Genomic DNA, 15411 nt, shown 5'->3' on the forward strand with positions numbered 1-15411 from the left:
ATCTTCAGAGACAGCTTGGTATACTGGTCTGTTGTTAGTGTATTCAAAGTCTCACTCTGCCCTTCCTGCTGTGTGACCCCTGGCAAGTAGTTGATCTCTCTGTTTACTGAAGTCCCTCACCGCTCAGATAAAGCTAAGGATAGCTTTATCCTTAGATATGCCCTAGAGCTAGTGTGTGCCTTGGTTAAGGGACAACCCTGAGCACTTCATGCTGTTATGGAATTCTGTTCTGCTCGTTGCCCTCTTAATCTAAGAATTGTGTGAAAACTCTAAGGGGGATTCTAAGCCCCTCACTGGGCAGCATCAGGCATTCACAATAATAGTGCTTGATTTCTTTCAGGCATTGCCGCTGGAGCAGATGTAGATTGTCAGCAATGAGCACCACCCTTAGAAAGCATTTGGAAAAATAAAATGGTTAGTGGATCTAGGTTAAGATGTTTTTGCTAATGGCTCTGATGTAGGAAAATCTTAGGGAACAATCCGAAGTTCAGAAAGGCACACTCTTATTAGTTAAGCAGGGGACCCTTTATGGTCAGGGAACAAGAACAATGGCAGCACTGGCTGACATGTCTCACTGAGGCTGGACTGGTGATGACTGGTTTCTTACACCCACTTTTGCTCTCAGATTCCCTGATATGATTTAATAAGAACTGCTGATGAGTAGACACATGTTCTAAAATTTAAGATAGATATGACTGTTTTTATATGACTGTTTTTAGATTTGTGATTCTTTAAAGATTTTTATAAGATTACTTTTAAAGATAACTAATAAAATAATTAATCTGTTCTTTGTAACTGCAAATTGCTGCCTGCCAGTAGGAGTGCCTTGGTTAGGGTTTCATTGTTGTGAAAAGACACCATGACCAGGGCAACTCTTATAAAGGACAACATTTAACTGGGGCTGGCTTACAAATTCAGAGGTTCAGTCCATTCTCATCATGGTCAGAAGCATGGCCACATCTAGGCAGGCATGCTTCTGGATGAGCAGTTCTACTTCACATTTCAAAGGCAGCTAGGAGAAGACTGGCTTCCAGGCAGCTAGGATGAGGGTCTTAAAATCAATGAGTGGTACACTTCCTCCAACAAGGCCACACCTACTCCAACAAGGCCACACCTACTCCAACAAGGCCACACCTACCACAACAAGGCCACACCTACCACAACAAGGCCACACCTCCTAGGAGTGCCACTTCCTGAGCCAAGCATATTCAAACCACCACAAGGAGAAACTGGCTGAGCATGTTCCTCACTCACACTTTATTAATATATAACAAGTTGCTTTGTTGCAAATGTATGTGGGTTCTTGGGAATAATTAGTTTTGTTTACCTGTACTACATAACGTTATTTCTTGTAAAGGTATTAGGGAGCATACTGTTTTTTCACAGTCACTCAGTAGATGGAAACCAGAGAGTAATAGCATTGTAGTTTTATACTGCTGAGATATATGGGATAGATATAGATATGGGAGGAAAAAAGATGTTGAACATTGTTCCTTCCACCCATAACTATGTGTATGTATGTATGTGTTTATGTGTATATATATATATATGCATATATATATATATATAGTTTGTGTGGGAATGTATTGGAACTCTGTTCTGTTCCATCCATTAAATATATATGTATGTATGTATATATATATATATATATGTGTGTGTGTGTGTGTGTATGTATGTGTGTGTGTAAAGCTTATGTGGGTATGTGTTGGAGCTTGCTGCATCCACTGACTGTGTGTATATATGTGTATTTATGTGTGCGTGTATACATATATATACATATGTATGTATATATATATATATGGGGGTTAAATGCTTGGAGCCTCCTCTTTGGAATTTTGTTCCATCCACCCACCTAGTATATGTATATATGTGAATATATGTATACGTGAAATGCTTGGAGCCTGCCTGTTGGAACTTTGCTCCAGTCATTCAATGTGTAATTGTCTGTCTGTCTGTAGGTCTGTATGCATGTATGTATTTGTATATATGAAGTTATCGAAGTCTACTTTTTTCTTAATTCACTCAGTGTGTGTGTGTGTGTGTGTGTGTGTGTGTGTGTGTGTGTGTGTGTGTAAGAATTTTCTCTCTTTTCTTTTCTTTCTGACTGGCCCTGAGAAGTTAAAAGAGCTCAGAGATTTTGCTGGTTACAGGGAATGCCAACCCCAGTAAATTAAGCTTTGTTCTCTCAGAAAAAAAAAAAGCCTGCTGAGCAATTCTCTAATTGCTGGCTACCATAGGCAGTAGCCCTCATTGGTATCTGAACCAACCCTTGCCAGCTGCTCTCAGCACTGACCCTCACTGGCTGCCTGCCTCAGTTTACCCTGTGGTATCAAAGCTGGGCATTGCCAGAAGGCCCCTTGTGCTAATGTGCCAAGCTATAGAAAGCACTAGTCTGGGAAGTTGTGTCAGTGATCCTCTCTCCTTCCAGGTATCAAGAGCTTTTTACCAAATTCTTTTTTATTCGAAAGCAAACCTCTAGGGCGAATGCTAGTAATATCCAACTTTACATATGTAAAACCTGATCAGAGAAGTAAAGTTACTTGCCCAAAGTCGCACAGCTGATAGAGTTTGAATTTAAAACCTGGCTTCCGCCTCAGTTGCCCTCCTGCCTTTTCATAGCCATTCAAGTGATCAGACCTTGAACTCCCCATGACTGGGGATGGGGTTGGGTCCACATGGAAGCAACCACATGGCTGTCTGGCATTCACTGCATTAAATAGAAACTCCAGCTCCTCTGTTTCACTGGCCTTATAAACAGGACCCAAGAGCCACTCTGGACATTGTAGTTCTAGAACATTCTCATCTTTACCCAAAGTGCAGCCTTCTGTACGTACATATGTGTGTATGTATGTGTATATGTAAAATGCTTCCAGTACTTGTGGGTTTTTCAGTTGCTCCCATTCCAGTTAGAATCAAATGGCTGCAGGTCAGGTGAGGTGGCTGTGCTTGCAATCCCAAGTTTAGGGAGGCGAAGACTTGCAGATCCCTGGGTCTCACTGGCCAGCCAGCCTAACCTAATCTGTAAGTGTCAGACCAATGAAAGACTTCAAAACTCAAAGTGGATACCTGCTCAAAGTTGGCCCTCCATGTGCATACATATATAGCGAGAGAGTGGGAAGGAATGGAGGGAGACAGAGAGGGTAGATAGGACAAAGTAGAGGCTAGAGCCCTGAGTCTGGGCTCAGAGGGATCAGGAACCCCGAAGGTTGTCAGTAGCTGGCACAAACTAGACAATGAATAACTAACTGCTGCATGAACAACTGAACTAACTGGTCAGAACCAGAGCACACAGTTTGCATTCCTGTTGGCTGTTTGTGTGACACTGGACTATAGCATAACTTCTCTGGGCCTCATGGAGCTGCTGGGAGAAGGGACAGAGATCATGTTGGGGGAGAGAGAGTTTCACACACTGCTCAAGACTGCCTTAGTCACTGTACTGAAGAAAGGAACAATCCAACTGACCTTTGACACCATCAAGAATCACTAACAGTACTGATAGACTACCATTGTTTCTGCAGAGAGGACCCTAAGCCACCAGTGAAGTAGTTTTGAGCTCTAATGGCCAGACACCTCCTTCTCTGTCTCCTGAGGTCCAGCCTTATGACAATAAAGTGTTGTTAACGTCTCCAGCTCCTGCTCTTTTTCCCTCTGGAAAACCTTAACAGGTGACTCCCAGATTGGATGGGATGGGGAGCAGTTCAAGGTGAGACTTTCCATGCAGGTTGCACCCACAGTGTCTCTTGCCTCCCTGCAGTAAGCTCCTCCATATCAGAACCCCAGGGCCCCCCTGCAAGAGACTTCCCCATTTGTGTTCCCTCTATAGTTTTCTAAAGTCTTCAATATATGACCCAGAGGATAAGGTGCACCTTCCTAGACAACCACTGACTGCCCTGGAGTTCAGTGGCTAGGAATGCCCAGGCATTGCCTAAGTATCCACTCAGCATCTGACTTATTTCCTCCAAGCCTGAGGGGCAAGTAGCATTCTTTAATCCACAGTTCTCTTCACTATACTGCCAGATTCACTGATTTCAAAATCCATGGCAAGAACAAAAATCCTATCAAACAGTCTCCTCCCCCAGCGAAAAATCGGCCCAGGCCCAGTTGCCAGAGTAACCATTCAAATCTGTCTATTTAGGAAGTCAAGCATTCTATCTACATCCATTGATATATGCCTCTGATTGCAGAGAGCACTTGGGGAGGGGAGTTCTACCACAAAGCCTTACACTCACAGCCAGCTAATTCAGTAACCCTGCACCCCAGCTAGGCCAGCAGCCACTGAGACATTCTCCCATGAACTGCATGCATGCCCAGGCCTGATGGAAGGAGGGGCCCCTGGAAGGCCCCTCATAAGATCCCAGCTGCAAAGCTAAGGAGAGAGACAGCATGCACTCCAATAGGGCCCTGCATAGCCATCTGCTAGACTGCCAGGGCCCTCAGCCTCTTCTAGCAGCCACCACTGACTCCATACTGTGGACCTGGAACTCTGTGTCCCCATCAGCCCTGCCCCAAGTCCTCCTCCACAAAGAGAACTCAGGGCACAGTGTCAGAATTGAATAAAAAGGTCACACAAATTGGGAGTCTAATTTTAGCCCTAAGATGAGAAAAATTAAAGATGACTTAAGAATTAGTCTTCAAGCAGGCTGTGGTGTCAAGCACCTCTGATCTCAGTACTTGGCACATGGTGACAGTAGGAGCAAGGAGAGTTCAAGGCCAATCTGAGCTACACGAAACCCCATCTTAAAAAAAATCAAACAAACAAACAATAACAACAAAATCTCTTCAATTAAGCAGTATGGAAACTGAAATGTGAGACTTGATCCAGCTTCTGTGTCTCCAAGAGGTTAGGCATGCTATGCATACCCAAGTTGCCTGGTGTGTGGGGCTGAAGAACAGGTGTCTAGACCACTGTACATATACAGAACCAGAACCTCAGCCATGAGTAATGGATAAGGAAGCCACATGACTGACAAACCCTTAGTGACAGCTCTGCTCACAGGAACTCAAGAGCTCTCTTCTTTTGCCAGTAAAGAAACAGAAACTAGGTGGCCAGAGTCTCATCCAGGCAAGAACAAGACCTGGGTCCCAACTCTAGCAAACACAGCTGCCACTGGGCTGGGGCAGCTGGGTATACCAGACCTCAGTTTCTGGGAGCCTCTGGACTCTTGCAGGAAGATCTTAGACTCCTGTAAAGGAAACCTGGGTGGCCATGCAGCTGCGTCACTGGAGTCTGTCAGCAGATCTTCAGGGAAAGGAGTGGTCTTGCTGATCTGGTGTCAGGTGGGCTCTGCTGGCGAAATGACAGTCATCTGCTCTCACCACTCATCTGAAGCTTGGGAATAATCAGACCACCTAGTTTCTGGGAAGGGTGGCGTACTTTACATGGTTTAGGATGTTCATGCTCAGAGAATTCCTAGGGCTACATGAGTGTTCCCACTCTCATCTTGAGCAGACAAGGGAGGGGAAGCCACCTTCCAGATCTAAGCATCTAAGCTAGAGTCAGAAGGAGCCCTTCCATGTCTTCCCTCCCATCTTCATCAGACTCCCGACCTGGAAGAGGTCTGTCTGCTCATACCGATGTCAGTTAGAGCCACTTCAGTCAAGAGGAGAAGTAAGAGTTGCTCCTGGAGCAAACAGTATTTCAATTGCTGTCAGGAGCTACCTGATGAGCTGGCTAAGCAGCCCTGGAGAGAAACATCAGGTTCCGGCTAAAGGTCCCAAAATTCTAAATTAGCTCAGTCTTCCTCCACTCTGACATCCCCAGACATGCAGTGCAACCATGTACTGAGAGATATTGGGGTCTACTCCTCAGACTTTGGGAACTTGGAAGGTCATCAAATTTCTCTGAACATTTCTTTACCTGCCCTGGGTTGTAAATGTTAGCAGCTCCCCCATAAATGAGGGTTTGTACACTACCTGCCACACATACAGGAGGCACTGGGTGTAATTTCCCAGTGCTACATCAACTAAGAGTGATGGTGTGTGCCTGCAATCCCAGGAGATTAGAGGAAGGCAGGAAGATCAGAAGTTCAAGGCCAGCCTTGGCTACATAGTAAGTTTGAGGTCAGCCTGGGCTACATAAGATCTGATGGGGGTGAGTTTTATATTTGTTTTTTTTTTTTAAACACTATCAATTCCCACCAAAAGACTCTTAAAATTAAAAGTCATCAGTTATAAGAAGTATTTCTTCAGCCCAACAGAAGAAACACTCAATATCTGGAAGCCATCCCCTGTACCCAAGGATGAGGCCTTGGTAGAAGTATACCACGATGGTGTTTTGGATTACCATGGCAATCACCTAATCCAATACATGGAGGCTTCCCCATAAGCATTCAATGAATTAAGAGAAAATAAGACTCTAATTTGAGTCCCCGAAAAGAAAGTTAAAAGTAACATGAATAATGGGCTATGGCTAGACAGCATGATAATTTGTTTTTTCAACACTTACAGGAAATTGCTTTCCACTGAAGAACAAAAGCCTTCTATGCCTACTGATTGTAGTTATGATCATTTTCTGCCAGTTCTGGATAGGGTGTGTCCCCTGTACCAGTGGAGATTAAGGATGGGGTCATACAACTGCAGGGGCAGAGCTCGGACACTTTGCTTTGATCTCCCCAGATCCCTTCAGCATCCCAAGCTCCATCCCAAGAAAGTGATACAACTGTTAATTTCTCATGAGATTCTTGTCTCATGGGAGGAATAGTAGGAGGTCCACAAAGCACACACGAGATGTAGACACCACTGTGCCATATGGGTATGGAGGAATGGATGGCTTGTGTGTAGGAGAGTGAGAAGAGAAGCCCCAAATCTATCACCAGCTGTTCTCCCAGTTTAAGAAGCCCCTGAGGTCAGAAGCCTTCATCAGGACCCAGCAGTAGAATTTCATCTGGAGAATGGAGCAAAAGACAGCAACATTCGCACCATGTATGGTCATGTGGCATACTTCGAGAAGGGCTGAGAACAGGGCTTGTCTTTAAGTTCTCCTGAATAGCCTGTACAGAGAATGGTGTTCTACTCAGACACACAGAAGCTTGAAGTGGCCGTGGTGGCTCCTCCCTGCATTATATGTCTGGTGGTGAGTGGGCTGCCTCTGGCTGTCATTAAAGCCTATTGTTTAGGACAAGTATCCCAAATTGGGACTAGTCTCTATGCCCTTGGTCTGGCTCCCACCCTGCAGAACATGGCCAGCCTTCTGAAAGTCAGGGAAGCTCTGCACTGTGGAGCGTGTCCAAGGCTGTAGGCCAGCCCTGTGAACAATTGCTATGGTGGTGGCTAGGATGCTCCTGCTGCAGACTGGAGTTGGGAAATGCGTTTTTCACCTTGTCAGGGAGTAGGGAAAATCAATTTACAAACGGTCAGCCAGAGGTAACATGCAGCTAGAGGTGTTTGGCAGTTCATTAAACAGTGTGGACCAAGGCTTTGAGACATGTGCACCAGCGCCCACTCATTCAGAGCTGGCGGGGAGAGATGAGAAGACTCTGGGGGTTTTTTGCTGGTGAACGATCAAGGATCTTAGGAGCTCTTAGAGACTCAAACTCTGAACACTCCATTCTGTCCTCACCAACTCATACAGAAACTTCATTCTTTAGTGCAGCAGAGCAGGAAGGCGGGGGCCTTTATAAGGAACTATGAAGACATTGAAAGAGATTACTTCTGTCAGTTGATGAATCTCATTCTTGGGAAAGAGTTTCCTATAAATGATACCACCCAGCACCATTTCCACGTCCATTTCTCTTCCCTCACTAGAAGACTTGTAAGAAGCCAGGCAAATATTCTTCAAATTCTCTGCCTCTGTAGCTTTTGAGCTAACTAAATCTATTCTTTATAATGTACTCAGTCTCAAGAATTTTGTTGTTACAACACAAAGAGGGCCAAGACGGAGTAACCTGGAAAGTGTTCCTTTTGTTTACAAAGAGATGAAAAGACGGGCAAGTAGCCCTCTTTAGATGCATTTATTCCCTTGCTCACTCTTTTCACAGCTGCTCCAAGATGGGTAACAAAGACCCCACACTTATGGAGAAAGAATTGTATAGAAGAGCCTCCAGGAGCTTTTCTAAGAGTCTCAGACTTCAAGCAACAAAAACTGACTCATCTTTCAAGGTGAGTGAATTAGGAGGCTGATGAGGAATGGCAGCCAGAAAAGAGAAGGCAAACTGTGGCTTTAGGGAGGGTCAGTGCTAGACAATACCAGAACCTCAACAGCAGGAGTCCAACAATGAGGGCTGGCTCCTGCCATGGCAGACTTCAGCTCCTAAATGGTTGCAGCTCCAAGAGAGAAGCCTAATTGGCTAAAACAATCATTCTGGTTGAGGGAGGCAAATCCTCTTCACCAATCAGATCCCCATGGCTTTATGCTGAACAGAAGTACTGTCGAATAAATGACATGAATGGCAGCAGAGGTCAACTATACCCCAATGTTGGTGTCCTCTACCACAGCTGATTATTTATTAAAGCACAGAGACATTGGCAATTAGAAAGGCTTGATGACTTACCTAGTGAACCAATGGCGTAGCCAGGATTCCCAGTGTATTCCTGATGATCCCTCCCTCCAGTACTGTCCATCCTCCCCTAACACACGTGATTTCAGTGTGTTCTTCCTGCCCTCTGCTCAACAATCCATGACCAGTCTTTCCATGGTGACCTATTTTTTTGGACCTATCAACAGGACAGGATAGGCACTGGAGCCAAGGGAGTCTCTGGACTCACTAAAATTGTGCCCTGGACTGTGCTGGGAGGTATCTCTCCCTCCATGTGCCCACAAAATCTGGCTTTGTACCTTCATGTGCTAGACACTTGGTTAGAGCAATCACCAGGCCAGGAGCTCTGCCACAATCTGAAGATAGCCCATGAATCAAGAGCTTGGCCATTGCTATTTGTTGAGGAAGAGGCTATGGTCGCCGCAACCTGAGCATCTCTGCCACCATGGTTCATAGCCTGTTCTGTGGATACAAGGGAAGATGTGGGTATTTCCAGGCCTCCAGATCTTTCCAGTGGTGTCATGGCTGCACCTTGAAGCCCTATATCAATGCTGGGAAGAATGACCATTAAGGCCAAGTAGCTCTGCCACGCAAGGGACAACACCAGCATTCAGTGAACAGGTGAGTGACAACAGGAGTAAAAGTGGGGACCATTTTGAATCCTATGGCTGAGAAAACCAGGAGAAAGGAAAAAGCAATGGGTTGCTGATTTTAAAGAATATACTAAGGCTCACAGAGGTGAAATGATCTAGACAGGGATACAACTTGTAGGCCCAGGAGCCACCTGACCTCAAAGATATCCAGGTCTAAGTTCGGCTCACCCACTGCAGTGTGGAGCCTCCCAGAAGCCCTGATCCCAGCTTCACCACTGCCTCACTCCCTCTACAAGAGTCTCTGTCTCCTATTCATAAAGGGTCATCCAGCATGCCAACCTGGTATGAGATAACTTTCCCAGCTGACCAAGGCCTGGTATGACTAGCAGTCTGATCCTTTGAAATGTATTTAAGACCAACCTTCCCCACAGTACCTGACTCGTTGTTTCTGTTTCTTTTCTTGGCTCTGTGCACCCAGTAAACTGTCCCCTTTCAGGAGAAAGTCCTTACATGTCCGCTTCCAAGCCTTTGACATTCTTCCTTTTACTGGCAGATAGGGCTGGCACCTTTCATCTTCTCCAGGCTCTACTTGAAGGCCGAAGCAATTCTTCACACTACCACAGGGTAGTCTGATTTCTCATCCTTTCCCCAGACTTAGGAACTCCAAGTGGAAGAATGACTGTCACAGAAATCACTATTGAAAAGCCCAAGAGCAGTTTTGCTGAAGCCAACTGCTCAGGGAATTTCCTCAGCCACTAAGAACCAGTAGCTAGTGGCTTGAAAACATCCCTTTCTCATGTTTCCCGACTGGATACAAGGGCATTACGGGTAAAGTTAAATAATGTCACTTCCACTCTCCAATCCCTGACTGACCAGTCAAAAATGTACTGTTGGGCTGGAGAGATGGCTCATCAGTTAAGAGCACTGATTGCTCTTCCAGAAGTCCTGAGTTCAATTCCCAGCAATCACATGGTGAGTCACAACCATCTGTAATGGGGATCCGATGCCCTCTTCTGGTGTGTCTGAAGACTGTGACAGTGTACTCATATACATAAAATAAATAAATAAATCTTAAGAAAAAATGTATTGTCAAAGACAACGAGGTATCATTGAGAATAAATAAGACACAGTGGAACTCATGTTGACCAGATGGCTCAGCAGATAAAGGCACCTGTCCTATCCCAGGGCCTCACATGATGTAGGGGCTGTCCTCTCAACTCCACAAGCTCCCTCAGCACTTCACTTCATTACACACACACACACACACACACACACACACACACACACACACACACACACACAGAGAGACAGACAGACAGACAGACAGAGACAGAGAGAAAGACAGAGAGACAGAGAGAAAGACAGAGACAGAGAAGAGAGTTGAGAGAGACAGAGACAGAGAGTGGAGAGAGAGAGAGAGAGAGAGAGAGAGAGAGAGAGAGAGAGAGAGAGAGAGAGAGAAGAGGTTCATGGGCATATTCCAATTCAAACTGTCTCAGAACAAAAGGCCCATTCTCCTTGGTTATTAGTTTGAGTATGTTCCTGTGTTGCCCTACCCTCAGATGTTTCCCATTGACAGGTACAAGAACTAAGTCTCTGGGATATTTTGCTGCTCTTAAACTGACATCTTGGGGGCAGAGGCTTCTTCTTCTGCTGGCTGGTATAGTAGCTGACTACTGAAGCAGCCAAGGGACCATGACCACCCAGCCAGTACAAGGAATGTTAAATGCTCTATCTCTGGGACACATATCCAAGAAAATGACTCCAGGAAGGTTGATTTTACTCATATTTTCAAAGGTGTCAGCCCGTTGTTGTGGGGAGAGCTAACAGAAAATGCCAGCGCTCTAGGATGTCTTTTAGTATTTTATTCCATCTGGAACCCCAGCTTATGGGATGGTGCCTCCCACATTCGGGAATACTGTACTCTTTATTTAAGGTTTTCTGAAATACCTTCAGAAACACTCATGTGCGTTTTACTATCACCAAGCTCTCCTCAGCCCATTTGTCTTACAAGTCTTCCCAGCCATTCCTCAATCCAATCAAGATGACAATTGTGATGAACCATCATGCCAAGGCTGGCCTGGCACAAAGTCAGAAGCAGTCCACCGTTGGTTTCCAAAGAAACCCAGGACAAATGGCTGAGGTTTCTATTAACATATTAAAGTGGACACTAGGCACCAAGCTCTCTCAGCTCTGCAAGAACCTATTACAGGGTCCTTGCTCCTCTCAGCACTTGTCACCCGGTTCCCTACCCTAAATCGCCAGCCTCTGAGCTTCACTTCCCTTCCCCCAGCTTCTGATTCCTATAAAACCCATTTTAGCCTTAGGCTCCCCTTGTCTGTATTCTCTAGGTTCTTCTCTTTCTCCTGGTCGCCTCTCTCCTCTTCCTCTCTCTCCTCCCATGGCACAGTCTATTCTGGAGCCATGTTCAATCTTCTACTTTTTCTCTGCTCTGAGTCCTCCAGATGCCTCTGACTGAATTCTCTATCATATCTACAACAAAAACCTTCTCAATCATTCCTAAGAATGGTTGTCTTCATTTTCACTTGCCCACATCCGTGGGTACACCAGTTAGCTATCTATCAACTTTGGCCTTTCTGTGGGGTCATAAACTTCCCTTCCCTTTCAAGTGGGTGCACATTGAATAAGATGACCCACTGAGACACAAGGAGAAACCAGGAGTTAGAAAAGAGACTTTACCAGTACATGGTAATTCCCAGTCCCCATGTCAAAGATCAGGTAGTACACAGGGGTAATCAAGGAAACCTCAAAAGATGGTGACAGGTGACAGCCTCACAGTGCCAGGTCAGGGATGGCACTATTCTTTTCCTGAATATCAGTCTGTGTAGTAGTTTGATGTATATACTTTACCATCTTCTACACAGCACGCTGGTGACAGTTTAAAAACAAAATAAGAATTAAACACCAAAGGGACTTGATGGTTATCTCACTGCACTTTTCAAAACATTGTCAAACTGGGGCTGAAGTGATGGCTCAACCATTCAGAGAAATTGCTGCTCTTCCAGAGGATGTGGGCTTCACTTCTACCACCCTCACAGTGGCTCACAACTATCTGTAACTTCAGTCCTGGGGGTCCAACAGCCTTTTCTGGTCTCCACAGGAACACATGTCGTTCAAAGAATGCATGCAGATAAAATACCTATACACATAAAATATTCATACACACACACATATATATGTGCCAAATTGAAAAGACACTCTAAGTAGTTTTTCTCCTTAAAAAAAACAAAAAGAACAAATGTATCATGATTCTGCCAGTCTTATCCTGAGATGAGAAGTATTTGTAAAGTGTTAGCATGCCATCTAGAACAAATTTCCATAAAGTGAATGGATAATGTCTTTTTAAAAAAAAACATTTTTATGAGTATTTTGCCTGCATGAAAGTATACTTGCCTGCTGGCACCCTCAGACCAGAAGAGAGCATTAAACTCCCCTAGAACTGGAGGTACAGCCAGTTATAAGCATGTGGCCTCTGAAAAATGAACTTGTATCCTCTGCAAAACAGCCAATGCTCTTAACCACTGAGCCACCCCTCCAGTCCTCATGCCTGAATATGCATGCAAATATGAAACACAGACAAAAAAAAGGGGGGGGGAGTGGTGACTCAATTAAAAGAAATTCATGTTAATATGGATATTAGCCCAAATGCTTGAATTACCCTAGATGCACAGAACATATGAAACTCAAGAAGGATGACCAAAATGCAAATGCTTCACTCCTTCTTTAAAAGGGGAACAAGAATGCCCTTGGGAGGGAATAGGGAGGCAAAGTTTAGAACAGAGGCTGAAGGAACACCCATTCAGAGCCTGCCCCACATGTGGCCCATACATATAGATAAGATAGATGAAGCAAAGAAGTGCAGGCTGACAGGAACTGGATGTAGATCTCTCCTAAGAGACGCAGCCAGAATACAGCAAATACATAGGCGAATGCCAGCAGCAAACCACTGAACTGAGAACGGAACCCCCGTTGAAGGAATCAGAGAAAGGACTGGAAGAGTTTGAAGGGGCTGGAGACCCCATATGAACAACAATGCCAACCAATGAGAGCTTCCAGGGACTAAGCCACTACCCAAAGACTATACATGGACTGACCCTGGACTCTGACCTCATAGGTAGCAATGAATAGCCTAGTAAGAGTACCAGTGGAAGGGGAAGCCCTTGGTCCTGCCAAGACTGAACCCCCACTGAACGTGATTGTTGTGTGTGGGGGGGCGGTAATGGGGAGGAGGATGGGGAGGGGAACACCCATATAGAAGGGGAGGGCAAGGGGTTAGGGGATGTTTGCCTGGAAACCGGGAAAGGTAATAACAATTGAAATGTAAATAAGAAATACCCAATTTAATAAAGATGGAAAGAAAAAAAGCCCTTCATATTTAAAAAATGTAGATGTTTATGTGCGTTTTAGTGTTTTTATTTGCAAGGTTTGAAATAAAGTGTGCTGGTTAATTTTGTGTCAATTTGACACAGTCTAGTCATTTGGGAGATGAGAACCTCAATTAAGAAAATGACCCCATAAGACAGGGTTGCAAACAAACCTTAGTGACTGGGTGAGGGCCCAGCCCATTGTGAGTGGTCATCCCTGGGCTGGTGATCCTAGGTTCTAACAGTCTAGGCTGATTGTTTAGGTCCAATAAGCATCACCCTTCCATGGTCTCTGCATCAGCTCCTACCTCCAGGTTTCTGCCCTGGAGACTTCCTTCAACGAATTACAATTTGGAAATATAAGGCAAATAAAATAACTTTTTCTGGGGAGAGGCACATCAGATAGGGACCCCAAGACAGACCAACATATGGACACCACCAAAAGTCAACTTGCTGAACCAATGAGTTTTATTGGAGTTACTTACAGGATCAGAAATTACCCAGACAGTTGCATCACCAACGCCCATTCCAACATGGGTGACAGCTCACAAAACCTGGGTAATGTGGAAGACACTGCACAGTCTGCAGGCAGCTAAACAGGCCTGAGAGTGCAATTTCCAAGTGACTCTGGTCCTAACCTCTTCTAGGCAACTGAACTGGCTTCTCCTCCTTCCAGGCAGCTGGTTGGGTCAGTCATCATTGAACTGGTTGGTTTTTTTTTGTTTTTTTTTTTTTTTGTTTGTTTGTTTTTTTTTGTTTTGGTTTGGTTTTTTCTTTTTCCTGTCTATTTTACAGCTCAGATTATAAGTCTTTGCAGTTTAGCACTTTTCCTCTTAAGCAGGACTCTCAGCTTTTGATTACTCTGGCAGGAGACCTAGGTAGGGGAATCTGGTCAGTTTTAGGGACTTCCTGAAGCTATTTTGATGAGTTCTTCACCTTTTTTAGAGAGCCTCCCTGCAGGATAGAATGGTTTTGTTGTTTTCAGGTCCCTGTCCCAGTTGTGTCCCACCCCCAACACCCCTACCCCCGCCCAGAGACAGGGCTTCTCTGTAGTCCCAACTGTCCTGTAATTTGATATGTAGACTAGGCTGGCTTCAAACTCAGAAATCCACCTGCCTCTGCTGGGATTAAAGGCTCCAAGAAAACATGTTATAAAACACCAACCAGCTTTTGGTCATGGTATTTCATCAAGTAATGCTAACCCTAACTAAAGACATAAAGTTTATAAAATATTGTGTATAAATGTCCAAATGCATTCCTGTGAACAAATGCAATAGTTTAGTGATCAGGGGACAATCTTGGGTGCAGTTCCTGGTCTTCCACCTTTTTTGGGAAATGGTCTCTGTTTACCACCCCAATGTCAGGTTAACTGGCCATCAAGCTTCCAGATATTCTGTCCATACCTCCCATCTTGCTAGCTAGCATATAGCATTCATGTTCCCTAGGATTCAAACTTTGGTTTTCACACATACATAGCAAACATTAGTGGGTGATCACTGCAGCCTCAAATCACCTTCCAATTGCATGTCTCTTACTTAAAAGCTCCCCCCAACCCCCATTCTTTTAATCCTAGCACTTGGGAGGCAGAGGCAGGTGGATCTGACTCTGAAGTTTTAGAGTGAGTTCCAGGACAGTCAGGGTATACACAGAGAAATTCTGTCTCAAGAAACAACAAATTAAAAAAAAAAAAAGGTGGGGGGATTCTTTTTTTTTTTTAATAGAGAAAAGTTTTAAAAGATACAAATTCTACCAAAAAATAGTTTAAATGTTTTCTTTTCTGTCTTGTAAGAGTATAAAAGCACATTTAGCCAATTTGGGGCAGGGTAGATGGCTCTGCGTCCAGTGAATATGCCTTTTACAGAGGACCTGGGTTTGGTTCCCAGCACATCATCAATTTGTAACTCTAGTTCAGGGGTTTTCCCCTACTGAGCCTTCCTGGTGCACGTGAAAGCCTTTGTT

Source organism: Rattus norvegicus, chromosome 1, assembly GCF_021556685.1.
Source record: "Rattus norvegicus strain SHRSP/BbbUtx chromosome 1, alternate assembly SHRSP_T2T, whole genome shotgun sequence".
In the NCBI taxonomy this organism is placed as follows: Eukaryota; Metazoa; Chordata; class Mammalia; order Rodentia; family Muridae; genus Rattus; species Rattus norvegicus.